This window comes from Tachypleus tridentatus, chromosome 7 (assembly GCF_004210375.1).
Source record: "Tachypleus tridentatus isolate NWPU-2018 chromosome 7, ASM421037v1, whole genome shotgun sequence".
Lineage (NCBI taxonomy): Eukaryota > Metazoa > Arthropoda > Merostomata > Xiphosura > Limulidae > Tachypleus > Tachypleus tridentatus.
Window position 1 is genome coordinate 12104690 of NC_134831.1, and position 19135 is coordinate 12123824.

The window sequence follows — 19135 nt, forward strand, 5'->3', positions numbered from 1 at the left end:
TTAAACGCACTAGGAGTTGTTATGTGGTACTTAAGACCAGTTGAAAAAGTACTAATAAAAACTGTCATAGTCTTCGCTAGAAACCCTTAAAACAAATACTTTTATTACCACAAATAGAAAACAAATAAGTGAACATTATTTTGCATGAATCAAAGCTCAGGACCTATTGACGCCACTGCTGTCATGGTAACTTGCACGCAGAAAAATGCTGCGTGACGTGCTTGTCTTTATGTATGTTGGTGATTTATCGTTCGTTGAAATTTGCGCAAAGCTATTCTTTCGAAGGATATCTCCTTTAGTCGTTCTTGATTTAAAGTGATGGAAGAGAGGAGAGACAACTAGTCAACACCAACCACGGCCAGCTACTGGGTTACACTTTCTTACCAATGAAAAGTGCGATTGATCGTCACATTATAATGGTTGAAAGAAGTAAGCAAATTTCATGATAGGATTTGAACTTGTAACAATCATGTTATGAGTTGAACATTATGACCATAAGCCCGAAACGTGGATATACGTCCCTTGTACTTAATGGAGAGTAGAGGAATATGAATCAACTAGGGGTAACACGACCATTCAGGGAAATAATTGCAACAAATCATATTCCAGCCACGTACACAAAATTCAGTGGCAAAAAGCTGTTCAAGTGTATCTAGCTGTAATACACAGCATAATCAGGAATGATCTCCATTTAGTAAAGCGACATAAGTCACGTGCACATAAGTTACCTCCACGACAATAAAATGCTATAGAAATACATAGTAGGTGCTAGATCGTTTATGTAATGTAGGCAGATAAGGGTGGTATACTATGGAAACGATAGACAAATATTTGCAATAGACACAAGCTGCAGGGCTATGGTCAAAATGTACTGTCGTCAGATAGAGCATGACCGGATGTGGTGCCATTGACAGTAACAACCTCACGAGGCTTCAAAATAGCTTTAATATAACGGAACAAACTATCTGTTATAAATAACATTTTTCCATGATTAACGTTGCTCTTTTTTACCACACTGTTTATACTCTTAGTTTTCGTTTATAAAATTAAGTAGCATAAAATTCCCAGGAAATTCTGAAAAAAAGAAAACATGAAAATGCAAAACCAAAGTTCTTAACGATATGAATTGGAACATTAACACAGTAGAAGCATAAGTACAACACAGTTTCTGTATATTTTTTATACCCGAATTAAAGTACACAAGTGGTCCAGGCGGGTTAAGGCGTGCCACTCGTAATCTGAGGGTCGCGGATTCGAATCCCAGTCGCACCAAACATGCTCCACATTTCAGCCGTGGTTAATGTGTGGTCAATCCCACTTTTCGTTGGTAAAAGAGTAGCCCAAGAGTTGGCGGTGGGTGGTGATGACTAGCTGCCTTCCCTCTAGTCTTACACTGCTAAATTAGGGACGGCTAGCACAGATAGCCCTCGAGTAGCTTTGTGCGAAATTCGAAAAACAAACATCCATCATGCTGTGTAGTTTTGCGCTATAACATACAAACACGTGTCCATTACAATAGATATTTTTTCCTACTATTCTCTATTTTCAGTCTGAGGTTTAGTATTAAAAACCTTTCAGAAAGAACAACTGACAAGGGGATCTTCATTAGGATGGTTAACTCTCGTCTGGTAAATAGCGTTATTTTTAGATTTAAATTCATTCTTTTTTGGATAATATTTTTCATGAGAGTTTTTAAAGTACACTGAAATATCTACTAACCACTACTTATGATTAAATTAAATTTTCGCCAGATCTTATTGCTAATTATTATTGTATGATTTCTCAAAACAAAATAAAAATATTGTTATAAGTAAATTTAACAACAGCGAGTCTCAGACTGACAAATTTATGATCTGTTTTTTTCATTTATATCACTATGTTTTTTCTTCAGATAATCAATTTTGTTACCATGGATGGACAGGGTTTTGCTTAAGTTAGAAATTGTTTGCTATCACAGGCCTGCGATAGCTTTATTGTTTTGAAATGTTTACATGTTCTACAGTAAACTGTATCATGTACATATTTTCCACAGCATTTCATAACACAATACCGAAAAGAAAGACCATAACAAGTAGTTTTGAGACTGAAATACGTAGAATGTTCGTTTTTAATTTCACGCAGCGCTACACGAGAGCTATCTCCGCTAGCCGTCCCTAATTTAGCAGTATGAGACTAGAGGGAAGGCAACTAGTCATCACCACCCACCGCCAACTCTTGGGCTACTCTTTTACCAATGATTGACCGTAACATTATAACGCCCTCTTGGCTGAAAGGGCGAGCATGTTTGGTGTGACGGGGATTCGAACCCACAACACTCGTATTACGACTCGAACGCCTTAACCCACCTGGCCATGCCGGGCCATTTACGACATTTAAACTGAAAGACCTGTGTATTTGTAATTTGGTATAGCAGACTGAAACTATTATTAAACGTTACACGAATATTTTATTAGTAGCCCATAAGGCAACATAATCTGGATATTGAGAAATGTCGTTGATTAGAAATTACATCAAAAATTAATCACATACAGAACTTACACCAAAGAGCTCACGAGATAATCTTGTGACGCTCCATAAAAACTTCTTATGCATTTCTATAGTTAAACTGATATTTACTACATGTTTTAATAAAACACTAAGGAGATAGTACACATATTCTACAACTTAATAGGATAAGTCTCCTGATTTCATACATCGTCAGTTCTTTCAATAAAAACGGGTATATTATCATTTTTTCTGTCATAAAATTTCTTAATCAAATTATTACACTCTAAAAAAAATAAATAATACATCCTTGTATATATATGTTCATTGAAAGTACTATATTATTAAGAAGCTAATGAATCAATACAGGTTAAAGGGTTAAAATGTGTGTTTATTTTCAAGACTTTATTGTATTTAGTAGGTTTTAAGAGAAGAGCACACGGTTGTAATTGATGGATTTAAGTGTAACCAGCTATATCACAGAACTTTGATTCACATTTAATGGGGTTAATTATTATACATATTGTGAATTGTACTTTCTCTTTTTTTTCCATTTTTACCTTTCAAGGAAAAGAGAGGGGGTTGGTATTTCATCCTAAACACCCATTATTATTTGTATTTGTTCCCTTTTCAGTCACAACATATCATCATTATTTATTTATTTATTTACTTATTTTTGCTTCATTCGTCAGTTAAGTCAGGAAAAAAAAAATAGTTTAAAATTTGCGATGTGGGTAAAACCATTTTTTTTTCATATTTTGTACAGTGTACAAACTTAACTCCCAGATGACGCAGATGTGTTTTGAGTTGTAATTGATCACACTTTCTTAACGCTCCATTTTAAGAATACTCATTGCCGCTCTATTCAAGTTCAAACATGCAACAGACGTTATTGCTGGTTTTTGACAGAATAACCACAACTTTCTCAGCTGTTAGTATCAACATTAGTTCCTAAAACTAAGCCTAATATTCAGATAAACACTACTCGAACATCAGACTTCGAAAGAGTGATCTTCTCATGTATAAACCGTGCCTTAAAGTTGAATATAACCTCCCGTCCTTTTTAAAATCGAAAAACTTCAAAATGCTACCTACAAATGAGAATAGTTCCTTTTTACCTGAGATGTGGATATTTATTTCACAACTATTTGGACTTTCTCAGCTCTGAGAATTCACTCCTTCTACCACATAGTGTGTATAGAGTCCAATTCAAAGAATACTGGAAATAACATTGTTTTTTTCAAGCTGATTCTTAAATCTAAATTCGAATCATCAGCAAACATTCTGGAGATAAGTGTGGGAGTTATAAATAAACATAAAATTTCCGCAGACTTGGAAGAATCATACAGACCCTTGAATTCCATTTACGGTCGTATATTCAAAGCACATAATTCATGTACACCCTTTTTATTCGATAAGCTATAAATATCAAAATCCAAAGTAGTTTTACCAATAAATAACATTTGTTTTTACACAAACAGCTTAAAATTCAATAGTTTGAAAACAGAAAACCTTTATATACTGAAATTCTGCACTTATTTTCTTCAGGAGGATATGAAAAGGAATATATATGTAGTAAAGGTTATACAAGCAGGATATATTTAGAAAATTCTTTATATTACTTTCAACTGAGATGCAATTGTAAAAGAGACAGAAGTTACGATGTCTTTAAGACCAAGATTACGTTATGGAACATTAGTTATCTCTATCAACAGATGGTTCCCATAGCAACGACACGTTGTTAGTTGGACTTAGTCTCTTTGTTTAGAGAAGCTGTAGGCCGGTAAGGAAAGATTATACGAAGGTATACCTGTATGATCCCACGGGAATGATGATGATAAGGAATAATTATGGTCTGATGAATCACAGAAGATGAAGAAACTGGGTTATTTCTCTGTGCGATTTATAAAGGACAAGTTATAATATTACGCGAAGAAGATAACTTAAAAGGTATGCGACTAAGTGTGCAACATGTGTTAAATCAAAAACAGAGGATTGTTCTATGTCTAAATACTTTGAATATGCTCCATCAGGGGCTCGTGTTTACCAAAGAGATACTTGAGATAAAACGACCTCCTATATTTAGTTGTTTAGTGCTCTATGTAGAAGAACAACAAAAAATGAAATATATTTGTGTACGATTTCATATACATGGGTATTTTATGACTTTCAGATGATGTGATACGAACAGCATTGTGTACCTTTAAATGAGGTAAGACTTCAATGAGCGTGACGCAAACAGCATAGGGTAACATTTAAAATGACGTGAAGCTTCAATGATAAAAACAGTACACTACACATTTAAAATAACTGAAGGATTTGATCAACTTGACACAAAGAGTATAATGTACATTCAAAATGATGTAAGGCTACAGTCATGATACAAGTAACATGTCAGTATGAAAATGGTGTAAGATTTCAATGAACAGTATTCTGGTGAAATAATATAAAAACTCCAGATATCTCGAAATTCAAAGATGATCAAAATGCTGAACATTTTAATTTATTTCGGACACGCAAATTGGAGAACTTAACACAACATAACCATAGAAAACACTCAAATACTAAATAAAGAAACAAACATAAACAAACGCAAAATTAAAGAAGCCTTACTTATACAACAACTTAAACCCAAAATAAACCAATATAAAGGAACGCCTTTATACCTATATTAATATAATAAAATAAATAAAATTATATATTCAAACATCTAACACCGCCCTCTACATTCCGACACTCAGTTACACAACCCTTTTCAAACATGTGATCAGCTTCCGGTCAGTTACCTCTTTCTTTGTGAACCTGACAATGACCGAAGAAGGTCGAAACGTTGTTCGCTCTTCTATGTAAAATATTTTCTCAACCAAAACGAGCCGTTTTTGCATATATATTTCTCAACAATGGACAAACAGAAACGGTCAACTACGACATGCAGCTAACTGTAAAGTGCTCCGTTATTTGCTCTGAACAAGCACCATTAGAAACGTAAGGGCGAATTTTAAAACAGAAAAATAGAAAATGATAACCAGAGGTATTAATTTAGAAAAATTTCTATGAGAAAATGTTTATTAGAGAGCGCTAAGCCTGCAACTCAGGAACAAGATAATGATAAAGGAAGACTATAAGTTATTAATGTATAAGGACAAAATTTAGTAATTTATTAAAGTTAGAAAATAAAGGACAAATATCAAACAGTTCGATATTAAGAAGCAAGAGTAAAAAATAGGGGGGCCAGATAAATCTTTTTTTTTTTTCAATTTTGTTCTTGATTTAGATATAAAACCCTTTGTATCCCCTGTCTTGAATTCAAAAACAATAACATAACAACGATATTGTCCGTAAAAGGATACTCATTAGTGGTTTATCATGACGGTTAACGTGTATTTTTTTATCAATTAATTTTTTTATGTTGTTCTAATTTGACAGTGAATTTTCGCCAAAACAGTCGAAACAACTCAAGACCTTAACGGTCCGGCATGGTCAGGTGGTTGAGACGCTTGACTCGTAATCTGAGGGTCGCGGATTCGAATCTCCGTCACACCAAACGTGCTCACTCTCTCAGCCGTGAGGGCGTTATAACGTGACGGTCAATCCCACTATTCGTTGGTAAAAAAGTAGCCAGAGAGTTGTCGGTGGGTGGCGATGATTAAGTACCTTAGCCTTACACTGCTAAATTAGGAACAACTAGCGCAGATAGTCCATGTGCAGTTTTGTGTTAGATTTAGAAAACAAACAAACAAAAGTAGTTGATGAGCCAAAGTTCTTCTACCTCGTAAGTATGAACTACAGTTATATCTACTGATGGACACATATCATCTGTGTTATGTATTCACTATGTATTAAAAGTTATTTTTATGTTAAATACACACTATTACCAAATAAACAAGTGATGATATGCATGGGACTATTTGTGAAATATAAGACTCTTGACATTTGAAGTAAAGCAAAGTGTATATTACACTCAACATTGTAATGTAATTATATCAGTGACTTTGTATAGATATAGAACTTTTAGTATAAGATGTTCAACGTTCATAACTCCCAACTAATGGTGCTAACTAAATCGGATCAAATAACACCCGTGTGGAAGGGAGGAAGGGATAACACCTGATCTACCCCTAGATCCTGATTAAGTTTCGTGCTTTTTCTTAGTCACTTCAAGTACGGGTTTACAAGCCTGGACCCATTAGTTCCCATGTTATCCCCCCCCAATAAAGTTTTCTGCAAAATTACATGTTGTTGTTGTACGAACCAATAACTGTCTTGTTGAACAAAACACATCTGAAGATAACCAAAAAATGCTGCAGGATGCAAATATGGTTTAATCGATGGATCTGTGGAAAGCAGAACCTTATCTGTCGTTTGAACGTCTGTGAACATTTTCAGACATCACAAAACGTTACTATGGAAATAACTGCATTCGCCAAACATTTGTAGAAGATTGTTTATTATTATGTTGATGTTTTTTATCTACAATAAATTATTGACTATTTCAACTTTTCTTAATGTTTTCAAAATACAATTTCCTTCTAAAACTTTTGTAGCACAATATCTGTAACTTACCTTTGCTTTCATTCTGTATTAAGGTCTATCTTAGGATTTCTGGTCTGACATGTTATTTACATTTAAACAGACAATGCACATTAGATGGAAAAAAAGCATACTCAACATAATTACAGGCTCTGCATATCGTGACTTCAAGAAATTAGCTAGATGGAAACTCAATGATTTTTGGTCGCTTTTACACAGATTTACATTATTGATATTACAAAGTAAACTGTGTGTCCTGGATAAGAACGTAATGACGATTAAACGGTTATTGCGTGAAGATACCGTCACGAAATCTACGTAACTGTTTACATTATTTTATCACCTAAGTAGTGATATGCAACGTGAAGAAAACGTGGAATTCAAATACGAGTATATAATAAAATAACAATATTAAGAAACATGTAATTATACTGACAAAGATGGAAAGTTTAATTATCGTTTCTGATCTTTATTTACAATGTTATATTTATCCAAGATCATAGGTAAGTAACTTCAAACGTTTATTTGCTCTCTTCGCAGACTGTTTAGCACTTTTCGAAAATTAAGCACTACAACACTCACTATACGTGCCATTCTCTTGTGACTGTGCTTTCCTGACCCAGAGATCAGTTAATTTACTTTGGGTAAACTTTTATAGCTTGTAGGTATATAAAACTAAAATTTTCCGACAATTTAATATGCTACATAGACTACCGAGCGACGAAACTTTTGTGCTATAAGTTCTTTACAACAGTTTTGGTGTCTCTTTCAAGCCTTTCACTGATTTGTAGTTTTTGTTTCCTTGCGAAATCGATTATTTGAGTCTCATTCATCTGGACCGAGCACTTCCCAGTTAACTTTTGGCACAAAAATTCGATTTGTATACAGACCAGAAGATATTTGTTGACTGGTTCTGAGCCACTCGTCTCTGAACACAAGCTCAGCTTACATAGTTGATCAGTGGAGTAGCAACGATAGATTATATTTCTTTTATTATACTACCAGATACAATGAACTAAAGTCACTAGGAACTTGGTGTGTTTTTTTTTTCCTTTTATTTTCCAAAACTTGGAGGCGTACTTATTGGACGAAGGTTCGTTTACTTTGATTTTAGTTTCCTTTTATCTTGCAAACAACCAGTTTGAAACGCAAGGTTTGGGAATTAAAGTAGGTATATACGAAAGGACCACGTGAGATCTTCTGTTGAGAGGGGTGTGCTGTTTGCTGGCAACTTCCATATTTCTGGAATCGTTTTTGTGCATTTCAAGAAATCTGATAGTCCAACTAAATATTTATCATGAAAACCGTAAACTTACGTATATGTGAAATAACATTTACTTTTGGTGTACATAGATAGCTCCACAAAAACAAACGAAAAACAAGCAGATTTTAGTTAATGTCTTTTTGAAAAACTCTCGTATGGAACTTTCATTGAAGATAAACCGCTAAATTTGTTCATAGCTACACATGTGTGGTTAATATAACATGTAATATCAAACAACGTAGTCTCTAAGCACGATTTTAATTTTTCGCAATTCGTTATTTTTATTGCTTTCCCCAGTGACACAACGGTATGTCTGCACACTTAAAACACTAGAATTCAGGTTTAGATACCCGTTGTGGGCAGAGCACAAATAGCTCATTGTGTAGCTATGTGCTTAATTACAAAGAAACGAAATATTTCTATCAAATTAACAAAGATTTGTTTTTAATTTTTATTTCAAAGGGACCACCTCGTCTTCTGCAACCATCTCACCCGTAACTACACAAAAACACTTCTTTTCTCACACCCATACTTGCTCTCTGAGACGTTCGTCCGGTCTGATCAACATTCAACTGAATATTGTATCTTCTATCACATTTTATATCTTAAACTGTATGCTTACCAACCTATAATAAAAGTAACAATACATTAACTGTAGTCGTGTTTGTTTCTGTTCATATCCTAAACTTTTGTATTCTAGTCTTAGTGAAATAAGATTTATGGATTTCCAAACTTCTGGCACTTTTATAAGCGTAAATCTCGTTTTTGGATCTCTTCTAGTCTCCATCGAAGACGTCCAAGATAATTTATGTCCTTGAGAACTCCTCTAACTGGAATCCTTCTGATGGATCTTGGGTACCTACTCAACATTCTTTTTCAAAGTGACGAAACCTGAGCGCAAAATGCCAAATTATATTTGGAACCAGCACCTTAGAAAGTGAACTAATGAAACCCCAGCAGACTTGTACTCAGTGTTTACCGTTTGCTAAATTATGTCTCGACGTGCAATGTTCAAAAACATTTGTTTCACCTAGAACTTTCCTTGCAAAGCTATAAGACTAACTAGTATTAATAATGTTACCAAATACGCAGTTCTATTGTTCTCATCATGAAGGAATTAACTATATCTTCGTGAGCCTGCGTAAAGAGTTTCTGGGTAACCAATGTATGGTCATTTGTTTTAGACCGAACATAGAACCTTCGACTGCAAATGCTTGTTCTTCTTTCGTTTTCATACTTAGTTTCGCACAATTATTTTCCCCAGGAATTAAGTTCGAAACAATTCAATTACAATAACGTACATAGGTACGTGTCATCATACATAATAAATTAACACTTAACCATCTTACCTTTATGAAACTACTGTGGCATTAGGTAGTAGTATTTATTGTTGAAACAAATCTCTCCTTTATTAAGTCACTAGTATATTATACATTATTGTTTACTGTTAGAACTAACCTATATTCATGAAACTATTACAGAATAATGTTGTAGTGTCTACTGCATAATTAAGCTCATTCTTTATTAAGCTACTAGTACATTATATACTATAATTTTTATAGGCTAATCGTCTACATTTCGATTACCTAGATTGATTTTGAAAAATACCAACACTAAGTTTAAAAATAGTTTGTTTATTTTTCTTAACTTACACTCCATAATGTTTTCTTTAAACAATCTATGAAGTAATGACCGAGACAATCTCTACATATATATATTATTTTTTTCTCTAAGACTTCGACACATATAGAACTATCTGCAATTTTATAAAGTTAGTACAAATGTTTTATAAAATCTTTTCTTACCAGCCTCTTATTGTTAGTAACTGTATACTTTGGTCGTTTATGTAAAAACAGTTCAATCTGTGAATAGATTTAATGGTTGTTGTGGTGTTCATAGTGTCTTTGTCGTTAAAAACTTTTATCAGCGTTACAAGTTTGTGGCAGAAAAAAAAAAGTATGTTAACATCCGCAGTTATTGAAACGTGACTTCACAGACCAGAGGTTGGAACAGTTTCATAATGTTGAGGAAAAAATTGCAATTTTTCAGATGAGCTGATTCACGCGCACATTCTACGTGTCCTCAAGTGAACCACGGTCTGTTTTATTATGTTTCCCTGTAGTATTTGTGAACATAACATAAAAGTTTTATTTGTTCTCCAGAATAACGTGTTAAGTATTACCAATAAATGTTCCACTCTGCTAGACGTTATTATCACTTCCGTCTAGCCCCCTTTTGTTTCCATTTTATCAAAGATTAACTCTGTGTTTTAACCTAGGTTATTTAGCAGTAAATATAACTGTTCCGTTTAATTCACGAAATAGTCTTTTAATTATACATTTTAACAGTGTAACGTATTTGTATCCATGGCAATTCTACTAAGGTCATGTGTCACCGTCTCTAATTTTTTACATCTGACAAGAGATAAGTCAACTGATCAGTAGCACATTACCATCCGCCAACCATTCTAAGGGTTTGTCTACTACTCTTAAATTCATCGACGGCTTATAGTGCAGAAAATTTTGTGATGTTACACGTATTCGAACTATGCTTATTTAAAAGCCAAAATTCAGAGCTCTACCACAGGGCCAACCTGTGCCCTGAAAACTTATCTTTGATTAGTGAGATAAGTACATTGAGAGGAATGAAATTCCGCGGACTCTTTCTCGTAGTATTTGGTATTTTCAACCAGAACGACACTTTACACGATAGGTGGATTTAAGCAAAACTGCCCCTACTTTTGAACCTCTGGAAAATAGGAATGACGATCAGTCAGTGGTGCCTGCTGCCTACGAGCCAATGTTAACTGACCCCTTCATGAATCGACCACAACTGAAAGTGTGGATTGTGTTCAATAAGATGTATAGGGTACAAACCTTAGACTTTCTAATCCAAAGACCGATACGTTATGTCATGCTAAGCTTATTTCTCTTGAAACAGTACCATCCTTTTAGGTCAAACTTAGATCAAAAACGATTTAACGGTTCTGTTGCGTCACCAAGGTCAATCCCATTAAATAATAGTTTGTAATCGTCATATCCACTAATTTTCGTAGACATTTTATTGGACTCTCCTAACTGTAGAACATAATTAAGATACACTTAGTTTCTGCGGCCAAAACACTAGCCTGCAGAACATACTGCATGTTATTAACAGGAGTGAAAGTCTAGCGATTTTCCATTTTCTGTATCTCAAACTGTGATAATCCGAATTATCACGTATTTTCAATGGATGTGTTTTATTGGACTCTTACTTCACATACAAAACTTCAAGATAATACATTAAGAAATACGTAAGATTTAACATCTCCAATTTTCATCGAGTTTCTTCCGTTTCTCCTTCTTAGCTTCAGAAGTACAGAAACTTTATATGATAGAAAAATATTCCTAACTTTCAAGGAACTTTTTCATATCTGGTGCACCGATAGATCGCTACAATCCACAATTAGGAGTCTCATTTGGTGTAAATATCCGAAACGTGTGTGAAGTTATTCAGCATAAATCGTTCAAATTTAACAAATATTTCTTTGGCACGTCTACGATAGCACATGAGATATCGGTCTAACATTTTTACTATAATTTTACCTAAGAATAAAAGCAAACCTTTTTTTCTGATATTCGGACTAAAGACGGCTGGTTTAAAAGAGCAAACTATAATTTGAAAGGACGTGCAAATTCATAAATATTGATTAAGTTTAACAAACTAGATTAGCAGTTTCTAGCTCAAGTTTTCAAAAGAATCTTGTGGGTGGACGGCTATTATTAACTATTTATCGCCAACTTTTGATCACAAGTTTACAAAATGTTATGAAATTATGGTTATTAAAGAGCATTTAGCGTTACGTTACCGTAACTAATGATGATTGATACAACTGTTCACAGTGCATACAGGCAATAACAAGAAACCGTAAATCTAAATTCCATGGCGGTAATATAAAATAAATGATTAACTCTGTTTTAGAGAGGAAAATGAATATGTTTTAAATAATCTGGTTGGTTCTGTAAAGTATAGGTCTGTTCCAAATAACAGGGTTGTGATTCTAAGGCTAATGTTAGTTATTATTGAGTGTGCATTGACAAAAAGTCATGATATTTAATTAAAAACACCTAAGGTGTGAAACAAGGTGTTGCCAAAAAAGGACTCAGCGCACGATTTAAAGTAATGAAATCAAAATTGGTGCCCAAACTGATAGCTACATTTATAGCATTGATACAAATTTTACAGTAAATATACATTCGTTAGTCAGTTAGGCCGCATATTTTGTTTTACCTAACGTGCCCCAAATGCATGTTACGTAACGCAAGTCATTAAACTGTAGTGTATTGTATGTAAACGTTATAAGGAGGTTACTGCTGTTTAATCTTAGTATTTCCCAAACGTCAGTGCTGGTGCGAAAGATTCAGCCTTGTCTTTCTATGGAAGGTGATATCGACTGGTAGTTGGGGCACTTGGTCATAAACTATAGTTAGGATTAGGTACTTTAATGTCTATGATTGTCATAGATAAATCGCACTAATGACTTTAAAGTCCAACTGATAATAGTGTATAAGTAAAGGCACTCAGCGTCTTGAGACATAGTATTCACGAGAACAAATTAATCAAATTAAGGGTGTCGTAATACCCCTAGCGGTCATCTTGATCCCTACTTTACGCTAGGATTTATTCACTCCTTTGCTCGCATATCTGAGATTAATAAATATGTTCAAAATTAACATGGTTACAAAGAGTTATTTTTAAGCAGTCATATATGATAAGGAACAAATGTCAAAAGAAATGTGGCTGACTCAGTAGAATGTGTGTGTTCGTAATCCATTTGAAGCAAAAATGTATTCTCAAGATGGTTGGTATGAATATTAAAACTTTAATTAAAATAAAGTACAGAACAACGTTTCGACCTTCTTAGGTCATCTTCAGGTTAACAAAGAGAGTTCGTAACAAACTCATACCAGATGTCTTGAGAGAGTATCTGTGTTTCTTACAGCAAAGCCACATCGGGCTATTTGCTGTGTCCACCGAAGAAATCGAACCCCTGATTTAACGTTGTAAATCTGTAGACTTACCGCTGTCCCAGCGGTAGACAAGTCAGTACAACATAATTATTTAATATCACAATATATATATATATAGGTATATATTACAATCACTTAAAAATGACAAATAAGTGTCTGTTGTTTGGAAATATTTTAAATAGGATAACCACAAAATAATTACTAGATATGATAACAAAGCGCTCAACGCTCGAGAAAGACAGGAAGCATTTTGGGTGATATGGAATGGTCAGATCTGAACGTTGGCTTCCCTCTATCGGTTTCTGGGATCCTTGAGAGTATATTCAAGGTTTGTTTATATTCGATATAGTGCTTCGACAATTATAAGTGCAAATCATGAGACAAACACAGAAGCGCCTGGGGAGTCAAAGGTCCAAACGCCCACCCATTCCGGAGGGAGGGGACGTTCTAAGGTACATGATACATTTGATAACAATTTGACCAGAGATTAGACAATTGTAATCGAACAGACACACATACTTTATCAAATAATGGTTTCCATAAATAAGTAAACAAAAACCAATCACCTCTAAACATCATTCACTGTCAAACGTATAGCCTTTGTTACCAAATCGTTCGACAAAGTTAATGGAATAATGAATAAATGCTCGAGCATAGAACTTAAAAAGAAATAGCAATTTATCTGAAATACCGACAAATAATCATACTTTATTAGGAGGATGTGTCAGGTCCTGTGCACAGTCGTAATAACAATGACTGTGCACTGTTAGCTTACTTGCAGTTTACAGTGACATAAGGAGGTTGGTCTTAGCTCTCACATCTTGACATAATTTCCGCATAGTCTCCACTAGTCAGGTACTTGAAAAATTAGTTCCAGTTTCTTTGGCCGTTTTCTGCAGAAAATTGTAGTTGATTTCCAGATATGGTTGGAAACTTGAAAATCTTTGGATTGTAAACCTTCATCTTAATAGCTTTATAGATCAGAAGATTCTCTTTCGTAACCACATTATTCACTTTGCTCATGAGATCAAGGGTGTTTTTCTGCAAGTTGGTTTTATGGTCAGCTAATCTTAAAAATTTTCCTGTGCGAGTTTTTTTAGTTTCCATGGAAACACTTAAAATCTCCATTCTTCAATGACTGGTGTACTTTGGCTGTGTGGCCCAGCGCGTTAAGGCGTGCGCTTCGTAATCTGCGGGTTCGCGCCCGAGTCGTGCCAAACATGCTCGCCCTCCCAGCCGTTGGGGCGTTATAATGTGACGGTCAATCCCATATTCGTTGGTAAAAGAGTAGCCCAAAAGTTGGCGGTGGGTAGTGATGATTAGCTGCCTTCCCTCTAGTCTTACACTGCTAAATTAGGGACGGCTAGCACAGATAGCCCTCGAGTAGCTTTGTGCGAAATTCCAACAACAACAATCCTTTGGCTGTACGTCATATATTTTGATATATTAATATGTATAGATTCCTCCAACTATTAGCTTACTCGCAACAGTTGTTCATCTTATGGTCGGGAACTCGCCATGAACCAGATATATATCTGTTTGTCTGTCTGTTTTGAATTTCACACGAAGCTACAAAAGGGTTATCTGCGCTAGCCGACCCTAATTTAGCAGTGTAAGACCAGTGGGAAGAGAGCTAGTCATTACCATCCGCAGCCAACTCTTGGGCTATTCTATAACCAAAAAATAGTTGGATCGACCATTACATTATAACGCCCCCACGGCTTAAAGGGCAAGCATGTTTGGTGCGACGGCGATTCGAATCCGCGACCCGACCCTCCGATTACGAGTCGAGTGCCTCAACCACCGAACCAGGTATATAAGTATTGAAAATATTGCACTTGGCGCCATGACTCGCACCTGCAGCGATAGCACATGCATATACTTTTTTATATGTATATAGAAAAGCTAACCCTTTTAGTACTGAGGTTACAAAAACAAACAAAACAATACGAATAGTCTTAGCAATACAGTTTATTTCGATCAACACCATAGTTGGAAAATTAAAATTACCACCACCCCTCAAAAAAAACAACCCAGCAACAACAAAAACAACACATAACAGATCACCAACAGTATTATTAGCTTAAATGTTAATGAAGCATGTACACTGAAACTATCTCGAATAGACAGATTTGAAAATAGGGTCAGGGAAGTTGGAATACGAAGTTGCTACGTAGATAGAAAACGTAACTAAATAATTGTCATTATTTTTGTTTAAAAAAGTATTTCTGGTTATAAATTACTGTTTCATTTTATTTTAAGCGTGTTTAAGCCGTAATAACGATATGTGTTTTTAAATGTCTTACACCGACATTATTTCTTTATTGTTCTATACGTAATGTAATGAGAAATCAGCTCATTAATACTAAATAATCACTTCACGTTTCAGCCAAATTCCTTTCACATAGAAAATACTATCTGATACAGTTTCAAAATTCTTCTAATTATATATTTTAATAATTATAATAGCAGAAATTGATTATAAACAAATACATATATGACCGTCCCTAAAAGTAACAACAACGAAAAATATCAGAAATTAATGTATTTAAAGTAAATACATGACATTGGCAAACAGGCCTATAATGTGAACATTTTGATACGTGAACCAGGTAAAGAACTTAATTACAAACACACAAACTTAGGAAAATAAAATCATGTTAATATCTGCACACTTGCTAACAGGCCAAAATAATTCAACTCTGTTGTTGTTGTTCGTAATGTATTGTCTCTGAATTTTGCGATTTTAAAATCGAGGTATGCGTGTGTGTTTCCTTAAGCAAAGCCACATCGGGCTAGCTACTGTGTTAACTGAAGGGAAACGAACCCCTGATTTTAGCGTTGTAAATCTGTAGACTTACAACTGTACTAGCGGAGAAAAAAATTGAGATAACTAGCAAATATATCTGTAATATTTAATAATTCTGTTGATGTAATTAAAATTATCATCAGACAACTGTGTTATAATACCAAACTTATAACTAAATAATGCATTAATGTTATTTACATGGTGAAATAATTCAGATATTTGGATCTCAGAGCGGCTGGTATGAGCATTAACACTTTTATTAATAAGGAGAGAACAACGTTTCGACCTTCCCAGGTTACCTTCAAGTTAAGAAAGAGAGAGTTTGAATGTGACCGTTGCCGGACACATGTCTTAGGTTGTTGTTGGTCTAGGTGTATGCACTTAATTTTTTCCACGGTTTTTGAGGAAACAACAAACAAACAACAATAAATCCCAAGATACAACAAACTACAAAACCTTATACTGCTGCATGTCATATGTTCTCGACATCAGTAAAAAAATAACCAACATTTGGAAAAAACTTATAACAAAACACAACATTCAGTAAACACTAAATATTTTCAAAAACCAGGTAGAAAACTCAAGTCCATACAATGTAAAAACTACACTCACAAACACAACATCTGCATAATTTATAAAATACAATGTAACAACTGCCACGACTTCTATATTGAAGAAACAAGAAGAAAAATGGAAACTGGATTCAAAAGAACATAAAAAACACCTTCATACATTTTTGAACACTGTAAATCAAATAAACACGACATAACCACAGAAAACACCCAAATACTAAGTATGGAAACAAATATAAACAAACGCAAAATCAAAGAAGCCCTACTTATAAAGCAACTAAAACCAAAATTAAATCCGTATAAAGAAACACCTTTACACCTATACAAATTAACAATCCGACATCCCCCTGCAAAGCCACCTACAGTCACGTACCCGTTTATACTCTCGTCCCTAAGATGTGTGTCCGGCAACGGTCCCATTCAAACTCTCTCTTTCTTAACCTGAAGATGACCTAGGAAGGTCGAAACATTGTTCTCTTCTTATTAATAAAAGTGTTAATGCCCATACCAGCCGTTCTGAGATACATTTTTATTTCAAGTGGGTTTCTCGTCATCAAGAATTCAGATATTTATACAAGTATGTGTATGTATATATATGTGCACAAATGAAAATTTAATTAAGTCAATTACATTATTCACTATTTCATTTTTTTATATAATACAAGTTTTATGTTATAATTATTTTGCAGGTGTCGCTGATTTTCTGTAGAAGAGTTTGAATCCATCAGCTCAGTATGAAGGCGAATCGTTATAATGATTTAGGCGGCACTCTTGGACTTTGGTTGTTTTTATTACTGGTCGTGAATTGTGCTTGGTAAGTTTCTTCTCTTATGCCTCCACCTAGTGACTTAACGGTAAATTTGCGATTTTTCAGCACTAAAATTTGTGGCTCATTCTCTGCGAGGGGCAAAGAATAGGTACTTCATTGTAAAGCTTTCATCAACCCAAAAGCTTTAACCTTCAGATTACCGTTTAACATATCGTTCATTACCAGTAGGTATACACCTAACAGTTGAAGAGGGGATTCAACGGAACTTATCCTTCCAAATTTCAGAGAGTTTCAGTTTTGTTTGTTTTTCGTTTTTTTTGCTTTAACATTTTTTCTTCGCTCAATAAAAGACTCCTTCCTCTTGTAGATTTCTGGCTACGTCATTGCCGGGGACCATACATCTATCAAATTGAATAATTTTTTGTCTTTGTTACTTGCAATGGACAATATGAAAAACTGAGAAAATCATTGAACTAAATTATTAAACCACAGGAGATTCCAGCATCAATTTGTGTAAATGAATCGCAAGTTTTATGGGTTTTGTGCTATATTTCTTTATCCGTCTCCCATGCCATTAAGGGTACTTTAACTAACAAAGTCACAGATCTATAAATAAACTTATGCATGAACAGTTAGAAAAAATAAACCTACCGCTTGCATAACAATAACTTATTACCTACCCTTAACCTAGTTAAATGGGGAACCCAAAGCTCTCGTTTAACGCACACTCACTTATAATTTAAACTACTAAAAGCTGCGTGTGTAGTGAAAAGACACTACAATTTCTGAACTTCCCTGGTTAGATACTTAAATCAAAATATATTATTATTTCTATTTATAGTTAGAAACCTCCTATATGTTTTAAAAACTAATAGGAGTGGGGTGGAATGCGGAATTTGTCTTTTGTGTCAGAAAAGTTCTTTTTGGTGTATAGAACAGTGTCTGAATCTGCCAGCAGACAACGCTAATTTACATTCTAGGACAATAAATATTTATTTCCTATAAGGAACAGTGTCAGAACTGATACACAATTTAAAACTAGTACAAAGAAATAATGACGTCGTATCACGCGATACAAGCCATAGTGGTAAACGGCAAATAAGACTCTTAAACTGTGTTAACAAATAGTTTAACTTCATCAATATTTGTTATTAAGTAGTTGTCAACACAGACTGAGGGCAGAAGATACGTATGACTTTATGATTTAAGCAGATATATTGTTATGTATTTGGCAATAGAAATTGTGAATCACTTAGGAATATGGTGTCTTGACTTCCTGATTCATAGTTCTTAAGGTGATTTAAAAATGATATATGCTAGGCTGCTAGGAACCATCGCCTTAAATCTTTCCAGTCGTTCCAGTCGAAATGTTGCGATAAAAATGGTCATTGTTGAAATAAATATTGGAATATGGCTCTAAATGAACTAATGACACTTACCGAGAGCATATTTTAACTTGATAAAATTTTTATTTATTAAAAATAATAGAGTTAACACTTTTTAAACCATACTAGACCTTGTTTTACTAGTTTTAACCCAAATACAAGTAATAATCACCCTGTTGTGTTCAGCTTTGTGACACTAATCCTGGATTATAATTTTTGCAACTCCCATTAGTATTTAGACGTTAAATGCTGCACATTTTCTTTATTTTATGTCTTTTAACACCTAAACATTGAATGATGCACCTTTTCTCTA

At 34.3% G+C, this 19135-nt stretch overlaps 1 pseudogene across 1 annotated transcript in view; it reads left to right on the forward strand.

Annotated features, from left to right (window-relative positions):
• The window catches only part of LOC143255123 (glutamate-gated chloride channel-like), a 249432-nt pseudogene that overhangs the window by 145406 nt on the left and 84891 nt on the right, over positions 1-19135 (forward strand). The window contains exon 2 of the transcript XR_013030443.1: positions 17358-17482. The product of XR_013030443.1 is annotated as a glutamate-gated chloride channel-like (transcript). The remainder of the gene's footprint in view (positions 1-17357; positions 17483-19135) is intronic.